Source organism: Rhinolophus ferrumequinum, chromosome 22 (assembly GCF_004115265.2).
Source record: "Rhinolophus ferrumequinum isolate MPI-CBG mRhiFer1 chromosome 22, mRhiFer1_v1.p, whole genome shotgun sequence".
Lineage (NCBI taxonomy): Eukaryota > Metazoa > Chordata > Mammalia > Chiroptera > Rhinolophidae > Rhinolophus > Rhinolophus ferrumequinum.
The window spans coordinates 30901168-30911610 of NC_046305.1; positions in this window are offsets into that span (position 1 = coordinate 30901168).

Sequence of the window (10443 nt, forward strand, 5' to 3'; positions counted from 1 at the left end):
ACAGGATTTCTTTTTGACAGAGCTCAAAATGTACAAAGCATAGTCATATTGTTCTGGCTTCGTTTGAGTAATATTTTTCTGTGAGTGCTGGCATCTTGTCTCATGAAACCGAAGAAAGGAAGCACGGACCCAGGAGAGGGAAGGAGTTGTAAAAGAGGAAGGTTTATTAAAAGCAAAGGGTTACAGCTCCCGATTGGGAGGGGGTTCCTGGATGGGATGCCCCGTGACTAAGGTAAAAATTCTTACTTTTATTCCTTCCCTTGTCTGTTGGGGGAAGGGGAGCTGGTGCCTTCTAATAGAATTCGTCTATCAGGTTTGTTCTGTTTGCCCACCCTAAAGGGATTAGCAAAATAACCCATTCCTATCTATCAGGTCTGTTCTGTTTGGCCAAATGGAATTTATGAGATAATTTATTAACCTCAAGGCGCCGTTACATTTTGTCCTGGAGTGAATGAGTTACTTCAGAACCTGGAGTTTTAGGATATGGCTGTCTTTTGTTTATTTTACCAGGGACCTTCCTGTCTGCCTAACAATATGCTAACGAACCTGTCTCAATATAAAATCTAAATTCATGACACAATCCATGGATTGGAAATCATCAGTAGAACACTGGGTTTCCAGAGTTAGAATTCTGAGGACTAGTGGAAATAAGTATTACTACAAGCATTGTGTCACTTGATTTTAAAACACCAGCCAGTTCAAGTAGTAAATCTGAATTCCAATTTCTTCATTCAGCCACATAATTAAAAGGAATCATTGAAAAGAGCCAAAATCAGTAAGCATATATTCAAAAATATATAAAAAGTTATAGTCTGCACTAGGCAAAATATAAAGCAAAGTTCATGATGATATAGAAGAGTTAGCCTGTCCCTAGGTAGACAGGGAGGTCCCTGGTGGAATAAACAAAGACAGTCATATCCTAAAACTTCAGGTTTTGAAATCACTCCTTCGCTCCAAGACATAATGTAACAAGGCCTTGAGGTTAATCATAAAATTCATTTTGGCCTGACAAATGGAGCAGATCTGATAAATAAAGAGTGGGTTACTTTGCTAATTCCTTCAGGATGGGCAAGCAGAACAAACCTTTCATTAGAAGGCGCCAGTTCCCTTCTTCAAACAAGTTTTCTTCTTCAAACAGCTCCCCTTCCCCAAGCAGGCAAGGGAAGGTATAAAAGTAAGAGCTTTTGCCTCAGTCATGGGGCACCCCCCATTCGGGACCCCCTCCCACTCGGGAGCTGCAACCTCTTCTCCTGCCTCTAATAAACTATCCTCTTTTTGAAACTGTTTGCCTCTCCCAGGTCCATGTTTCCACTCTTCGGCTTCACGAGACATGATCCCGGCCCACACTCAGAAACTGCTGGCAGATCCAACATCACCTACATCAATGATAATGTTATTTCTTTCCAGAACTAAAAAGCCAGGAAAGAAAAATGTCTTCATAGGAAAATGGGAAGCAAACCACAGGGTAAAGTCTAACGATTACCATTGTTAAAAACCTGCTGAAGCAATAAAAGAATTGATGCTTTTCCAGACTTATCATGAAACCCACTTACCCAAATGTTGTCTGTAGTTGCTCATAGTATTGGTTAGTTTTAGAATGGTGTGGGGAGACTTTTACTTTATACATACTGTGTTGTTTGACCTTTATTATTATTATGATTTTTATTATTTCGACATCCCAAAGGAAATGATGCCTATTTTAGGAAAAATTGTGAAGCCCCCAGATTCTGCAACAACCATTTCATCAATTTAGGTTAGATCCCTTCTGCTCTGCCTGCTACATGATCAACTAGTTTATGTGACAACTTCATTCAGATCTATTCTTGTCCATCCAGGGTGGCCACTAGTCACATAAGGACAATTGAGCACTTGAAGTGTGTCTAGTCTTCACTGAAATATGCTGTAATGTAAAATACACACTGGATTTCAAAGATTTAGTAAAAAAAGAACAAGGTAAAACATTTCTATAACTTTTGGTATTGATTACACATTGAAATGGTGCTCTGGATATATCGAATTAAATACAAATATTGTTACAATTAATTTCACTTGTTTCTTTTTACTTTTTTAACATGGCTACCAGAAAAAATTGTAATTACAGATGTGGCTCACATTTGTGTCTCACATTATATCGTAATGGGACAATATCCCACTGCATCCTCTCAGTAGTGTTATGAGATTTTTTTTTTTTTTTTACTCCCATTTTTACAAGACTGAGAAGCTAACTTACAGCCCCAAGATCTCACACCACTAAGCAATGGCAGACTGAGACTTCAGATCTTCTGACTCAAAATCTACATGTGGAAAGAGGGAGGTTCTGAAAATATTCCTCTCTCAAAAGACAGAAGATCCTCAAGCTCCCAAACTACTAGGAATGTCTCCAAAAATGTATGCTTTCATACTGTTTTTGAAGACCAAATTTATAGGAAAAGTAATTTTTTAGAGATCTGGAAAAAAGTTATAAGTAGTTGTAATTTAATCAGAATTTTTCTCTAGGCATCCAAATATACCGAAGTCTGCAGTAAGGAAGCTATCTATGGATATTGAAAAGATTAAGTTTATGCAGTAATGTTGGCTTATGTATAAACCTTTAATTTATTGCAATTACACTATACAACTTTTTAAAAAATTCATGGATATTTTCTATAATCTTTCTATCAGCCACTTCTAGCTAAGTACAAACTCTATTGCTGTGCATTGTAGGGCTGTTTGTATCTTGCCCAATAGCATTTATAATCAGTTTGTGAACAGAGAAGGGAGGAAAGAAACAAACATAACCAAAAAAAAAACACCCAGTCATTTAGCATGGTAAAAGAATAATGATAAATTAAATTGTTAATGCCAGGCAGTAGAACCAACTGAGATGGCATGTACCTTTCAAAAATTTGTGGGCAGCCTGTTGGCTCAGTAGTTAGAGCACAGTGCTCATAACACCAAGGTCGCAGTTCAATTCCCACATGGGCCAGTGAGAAGCAAAAGCTTGAGCTTGGAGCTGAGCTGCCAGTGGGCTCCGTGGTTAGAGCACAGTGCTCATAACACCAAGGTTGCCAGTTCGATTACCACGTCGGCCAGTGAGCTGCGCCCTCCACAACTAGATTGAAAACAATGACATGGAGCTGATGGGTCCTGGAGGGGCACGCTATGTTCCGCAATATTCCCCAATAAAAATTTGAAAAAAGAAAACAAAAGGTAAAATAATTTGTTACCATTTATTAATGCTAAACTAAATTCCCAAGGTTTTCAGCCAAAGTGCAGAAATTGCAGATTATATTACAAGATAATCTCTATTCTGAAAACTGCCCCGGGGAACAAATAACTGTTCATTACATTCTTATTTAAAAGTTCATAGGATTATTTGTAGAGTGATCCATCTTACCCAATTCCCCAATTTTGAATTTTATTAAAATAGTTTAATGTAGATTTTAGGTTACTTATAATGTGCACAAAGTTGAAAAAAATAAAAGAGCAGGAAGAAAAAGTTCAAATTCAAACAATGTAGCAGAATTGGAGTTTTTATTTTTTATTTTTATTATTATTTTTTTTGTATTACCATTTTTTTTAAAAGATTTTATTGGGGTACAGTGTGTACTTCCAGGACTTTTTTCCAAGTCAAGTTGTTGTCCTTTCAGTCTTAGTTGTGGAGGGCGCAGCTTAGCAGCTTAGCTCCAGGTCCAGTTGTGGTTGCTAGTTGCAGGGGCGCAACCCACAATCCCTTGCGGGACTTGAGGAATCGAACTGGCATCCTTGTGGTTGAGAGCCCAATGGCCCATGTGGGAATCGAACTGGCAGCCTTCGGAGTTAGGAGCATGGAGCTCCAACCGCCTGAGCCGCCGGGCCGGCCCTCTGGAGTTTTCATTTTTAAGATAACATTTCAATAAATAATATGAGACACATAGTAATTTTAAAGATGATAAATCAGCTTCAAATAAAAGATAGTAAACAGGCAATTATAAAGTACCAAGGAAATGAAAATAAAACGCACAGTGAAAGCAGTCCACGATGAACATAAACCTTTTACTTAAGCTATTATAATTATCTTCTTGTATTTGTATTTTAAAGGGGTGTTTTCCAACCCAACTGAAAAATAGGCAGAGGACCTGAAGAGACATTTCTCCAAAGAGAACATACAAATGGCAAATAGACATATGAAAAAATGCTCAACATCACTAATCATCAGAGAAATGCAAATAAAAACCACAATGAGGTATCACCTCACTCTAGTTAGAATGGCTATCATAAACAAGACATATAGTAACAAGTGTTGGAGAGGCTGTGGAGAAAAAGGAACCATCATACACTGTTAGTGGGAATGCAGACTGGTGCAGCTGCTATGGAAGGCCGTGTGGAGGTTCCTAAAAAAATTACAAATAGGATTACTGTATGACCCAGCAATCCCTCTCCTGGGTATCTACCCATAAAAATCTGAAAACATTTATCCATAAAGACACGTGTGCTCCAATGTTCATTGCAGCTTTATTTATAGTGGCCAAGACATGGAAACAACCAAAATGTCCTTCGATAGATGAATGGATAAAGAAGTTGTGGTATATATACACAATGGAATACTATTCGGCGGTAAGAAAAGATGAAATAGGACCATTTGTGGCAACATGGTTGGATTTTGAGACTATAATGCTAAGCGAAATAAGTCAGACAGAAAAAGCAGAGAACCATATGATTTCACTGATATGTGGTATATGAACCAAAAACAACAAAAGAACAAGACAATCAAATGAGAAACAAAAACTCATAGACACAGACAATAGTTTAGTGGTTACCACAGGATAAGGGGGGAGGGGGATGGTATATGAGGGTAAAGGGGATCAAATATATGGTGATGGAAGGAGAACTGACTCTGGGTGGTAAACACACTATGGGATTTATAGATGATGTAATACAGAATTGTACACCTGAACTCTATGTAACTTTACTAACAATTGAACAATTGACACCCCAATAAACTTTAATTAAAAAAATAAATAAATAAATAAATAAAAATAAAAAATAAATAAAGGGGTGTTTTCATTTTCAAGTTTCAGAACAGTGAGTATTGATCCTGAGAAGTTCATTATTTACAAAAGACATATTTTGGTCTGCTGGTTGTCATTTGTGTAAAGGAACTGCTGAATTGTCACAATGGCGTGTCAGTGTTCCTTTTTCAAAACAAGTTCATTCCAAGCAGAAATTTTTTTCTTAATCTCACCTTCATTTGATATTTATATTTTATTTCTTAAACCCAGACCATTTCTGAAAGGCATGGAGAAAATTTCACAAAATTTATGGTATTAATTTTACAGAAGTTGTTAAGTAAATTTATATGATGAGATTAAATTGCTGGCTACATAAGGGAGGACAGGTGTATTAGAGTTCTCCTAAGAAACGGAAGCCATAGGAGATATAGATTTAGGGTGGGTTGTAAGGGAGGGTCAGGCCTTCATTTGATTGGATGAGGCCCACCCACATTATGGAGGGCAGTCTCCTTTACTTAGTTTACTGATTTAAATATGAACCTCGTCCAAAAACAACATCACTGAAACATTCAGAATAATGTTTGACCAAATATTTGCACAACCCATAGCCCAGTCAAATTAACAGATAAATTGCCATCACAATGGGAAAGAAAGCCTTCCTGGAACATGATTGAGGTTTTACTTGCATTCCCTTAGAATGGGAACCTCTAAGAGTACACTATAGTCCATGCTCAGCTGATGGGTTACTAGGAACATCCTATATGAAAGAGAGAGCAAATTATGCGTTATGTCTTTTTAGTGTTACAGGAATCAAAAAATGTTAAGATTTATGTTCAGATGAATGATTTCAGCTCTGTTTTCTAATGGCAGACATTGTTTCCTTCTGTGGACTATGAGGGAAGAATCTGTTCCAAGCCTGTCTCCTTGGCTTATAGATCTCTTTCTTCTCCCTATGTGTCTTCCCATCATCTTCCCTTTAGATGTGTCTCTGTGTCCATATTTCCCCTTTTTTTGTAAGGACATCAGCTAGATTGGATTAGGATGTACTGTAGCCTGAATATTTGTGTCCTTCCAAAATGTTGAAACCTAATCCCCAAAGTGATGGTATTTGGAGGTGGGGCCTTTGGGCAATGATTAGATCATGAAAGTAGGGCCCTCATAAATGAGATTAGTGCCCTTATAAAAGAGACTCCAGAGAGCATTCTCACCCTTTCCACCATTTAAGGATAGTGAGAAGGTGGCCACCTATGAAAAAAGAAGCAGGACTTCACCAGACAAAATCTGCTAGCACCTTGATCTTGAACTACCCAGACTCCAGAACTGTGAAAAATAAATGTTTGCTGCTTAAGCCACTCAGTCTCTGATATTTTTGTTACAGCAGCATAAACTGAGTAAGAAGATAGGTTATACCTTAATTATTTCATGTCAACTTGATTGCCTCTGTAAAGAACCTGTCTTCAAATAAGGTCACATTGTGAGGTACTGGGAGTTAGGAATTCAACATATGAATTTGAGGGGGACACAATTCAACACATAGTAGAAAGCTTTTTATCTTTCCTATTCTACCCTTCTCAACTGCCCGCTCCATACTTTGGAGTGGGAGTAACCACTCCAAATATAATGTTTATAATATATAGAGTTTATAATGATAAACTCTAAGACTGATGCAAAGCAAATACCTAAGTGGTTCTGCCATTTGTGTGTGATCTTTTCTTATTTATGGTTATTTCATTTCAACTTTATTGTATCAAAAGTAATGCTAATCAGCTCCTACATTTTAAAAGGGCTCTCAAGAGGAGAAAAACCTCTTTCTTTGAAAATCTGTTAATCTTATTCTTTCTTTTTTTAAGATTTTTATTAAAATATAGCTTACATAAAATATTATATTAGTTTCAGATGTACACCATAGTTATTCAACATTTATATACCTAAACAAGTTATCACCATGATAAATCCAGCAACCACATGACATGGAAACAAGTGACATTATATCCCCGTGACTTATTTGTTTTATACCTGGAAATTTGGAGCTCTTATTTCCTTTCACCTTTTCCCCCCCTTTTTTAATTTTTCAATTACAGTTGACATTTGATATTATTTTATATTAATTTCAGGTGTACAGCATACTGGTTAGACATTTGTATAATTTAAGAAGTGATCCCTCTAACTAGTCTAGTACTATACATAGTTATTACCATATTATTGACTAAATAACCTGTGCTTTATTTTACATCCCCATGACTATTTTGTAACAATCAGTTTGTACTTCTTAATCCCTTCACCTTTTTTACTGTGCCCCACAACCCCCTCCCATCTATCACCCCAACAAATCTAGTACAATATGACATCATACATATTATTGACATCATTACAATATTGTTGACTATATTTCTTATGCCAATGACATCCCCATGACTATTTTGTAATAATCAATTTGTACTTCTTAATCCCTTCCCCTTTTTCACTTACCCCAATCCCCTTCCCATTTGGCAACCATCAGTATGTTCTCTGTATCTTAGAGTTTGTTTCTGTTTTGTTTGTTTATTTTGTTCTTTAAATTCCACATATAAGTGATACCACATCGCATCTATCTTTCTCTGTCTTACACCCCACTCAGAACAGTACCCTCCAGGTCCATCCATGCCACTGCAGATGGTAAGAACACATTCCCTTTCATGGCTGAGCAATATTCCATTGTATGTATGTATTACCTCCTCTATATCCATTCTTCCACTGACAGACACCCAGGCTGCCTCCATATCTTAGCCATTATAAACAATGCTATAATGCACATGTCCCCTCGAAGCAGTGTTTGGGTTTTTTCATATAAATACCCTCAAGTAGGATTACTGGGTCCTTCTTTGTCTTTGTCTATAGCCTTTGTTTTGAAGTCTATTTTGTCTGGTATAAGTATTGCTACCCTAGCTTTTTTTGTTTTTTTCATTTCCATTTCCATGAAATATCTTTTTCCATCTTTTCACTTTCTGCCTATGTGTGCCTTTCAATCTGAAGTGATTCTATTATAAGCAGCATATGTAAGGATTTTGTTTTCTTATCCATTCAGCCACCCTATGTTTTTGATTGAAGCATTTAATCCATTTACATTAAAAGTAATTGTTCATAGATATGTAGCTATTGCCATTTTATTATTCATAATTTTTATCTTTTTTTCTTTTTTTCATCTTAAAGAAGTCCCTCTAACATTCCTTGTAATACTGGTTTGTTGGTGATGAACTCTTTTAGTATTTCCTTGTCTGGGAAGCTCTTTATCTGTCTGTCCTTCAATTCTAAATGATAGCTTTGCTGGGTAGAGTAATCTTGGTTGTAGATCCTTTCTTTCCATCACATAGAATATTTTCTGCCAATCCCTTCTGTCCTGCAAAGTTTCTGTCCAGAAATCAGCTGGCAATCTTATGGGAGCTCCCTTTTAAGTTACCAGTTGCCTTTCTCTTGCTGCATTTAGGATTTCCTCTTTGTCTTTAACCTTTGCCATCCTAATTATAATGTGTCTTAGTGTGGGACTGTTTGGGTTCATCTTGATTGGGATTCTCTGCACTTCCTGGACTTGTATGTCTATTTCCTTCACCAGGTTAGGAAAGTTTTCAGTCACTGTTTCTTCAAATATATACTCAATCCTGTGCTTTCTCTCTTCTCCTTCTGGTCCCCCTATGATGAGAATGTTGTAACATTTGATCCTGTCCCAGAGGTTTCTTAAACTGTCTTCATTTTTTTGGATTCTTTTCCCTTTTTGCTGTTCCAATTGGGTGTTTTCTGCTACCTTGTCTTCCAAATCGTTGATTTGATCTCTGATTCATCTAGTCTGCTGTTGATTCCTTCTAGTGCATTCTTCATTTCAGTTATTGTATGCTTCATTTCTGACTGGTTCTTTTTTATGGTTTTTGTGTCCTTTTTTATGCTTGCTATCTTTCTGTTGAAGTTCTCAATAAGTTCTTTGAGCATCCTTGTAATCATTGTTTTGAACTCTATCTCTGGTTGCCTCCATTTCGTTTAGTTCTTTTTATGGAGTTTTCTTCTGTTCTTTCATTTGGGATGTATTTCTTTGTTTCCTCATTTTGGCTGCCTCTCTATTTGTTTCTAAGTATTAGGTAGATCTGCTATGTCTCCCAGTCTTGGCTGGGTGGCCTTATGTAGTAGATGCCCTGTGTGGCCCTCACACGGTCTTCCTGGTCACCTGCTCTGGGTGCTCTAGGAGTGTCCCTTATGTGGTTTGTATGTGCCCTTCTGTTATAGTTGAGCCTTGATTGATTGCTATTGGCGCATCAGTAGGTGGGATTGATCCTTATGCTGATTGGCTATGGGGTTTGGCCACATTCACAGCTTATAGGTTTTGTGCGGGTGGCTTACCCCATGAGTGGGATTTATCCCAGCAGGCTCACATGCCTTTTGAGACCACCCTTTGAGTGTACCATTTGTAGGGCTAATTTGGCAGTGCTCTGCTGTGGTTGAGCCAACATTGAAGTATGTTTGTTCTTGGGCCTCTTGCAAGGGGACTCCAGTACAGACCCAGGTCACCCACTGCCTGTGTCAGTCTGCGGACTATCTGGTAGGAGCAACAGAGTGATCCATCGTTAGTTATTGCCTGTGCTAACCGTGGAGGCATGTGGGAGAGACCATATTGTGAACCAAGGACATCTGCCACCTGTACTGGGCCTGGGGTATCTCCTCAAAATGCCTGGAAACCTCGAGGCCTGCTGCCACCTGCCAGCTCCGTTAAGGTTTAGCCATTAATAAAGCCTCATGCAGTATGCAAGTTGGGTGAGGCACGGTCTCGGGGAGTCACTAGAGTGGAAAGAGTTGTAGTCAACATGTTAATGTAGACTGTGGTTTGGTGCCAGTGCTGAGCCTGGAGCTACTCAGCAAAATCTCAGAGCACACTGAGGCTAGTCATTGCCTACCTGGGGTCCGTGGACTCTGATAGTTTGCAAAAAAAAAAGAGTGCAATGTGGGTGGGGCTGGCTGCTCACAAGGAAAGCTCCTCTGGTGTTGGGAGAGTTGAGTAGGACGGACTCCCAGTGAGTCAGCAGGATGGAGCAAACAGAGCTCACCAGGCCAATCAGACTCAGATTTGGCCTGTGGGGGTGGGTTCAACACAAGAAAGATGGTACACTGCTGCCACGTAAGGAGAACACCACACAGGTAAAATGGCAACTGTCCTCCAGCTCTCACTTTGAAGCCACACACCTCAATCTGCTGCCATATGTCTCTGACACCCCCAAGTTACTATCCCTCCTCCATAGCCCAAGGTGAGTCCCTGCAAGTGAGAGAGTTTGTGTGTGTGCTATTTACAAGGTGTGATAAAAAATTACAGTGAGTGCTGCTACCCGATGACATCCGATGGAAAGGCAGGGATCTTCAATATGGGAAGTGGTGCATCAAACCTTAGTAACCGTGTGTGACAAGTTTCAACTTGTTTGGTGCAGTCAGTCGGGTGAGAGCTATGGTTGAGAGAAGG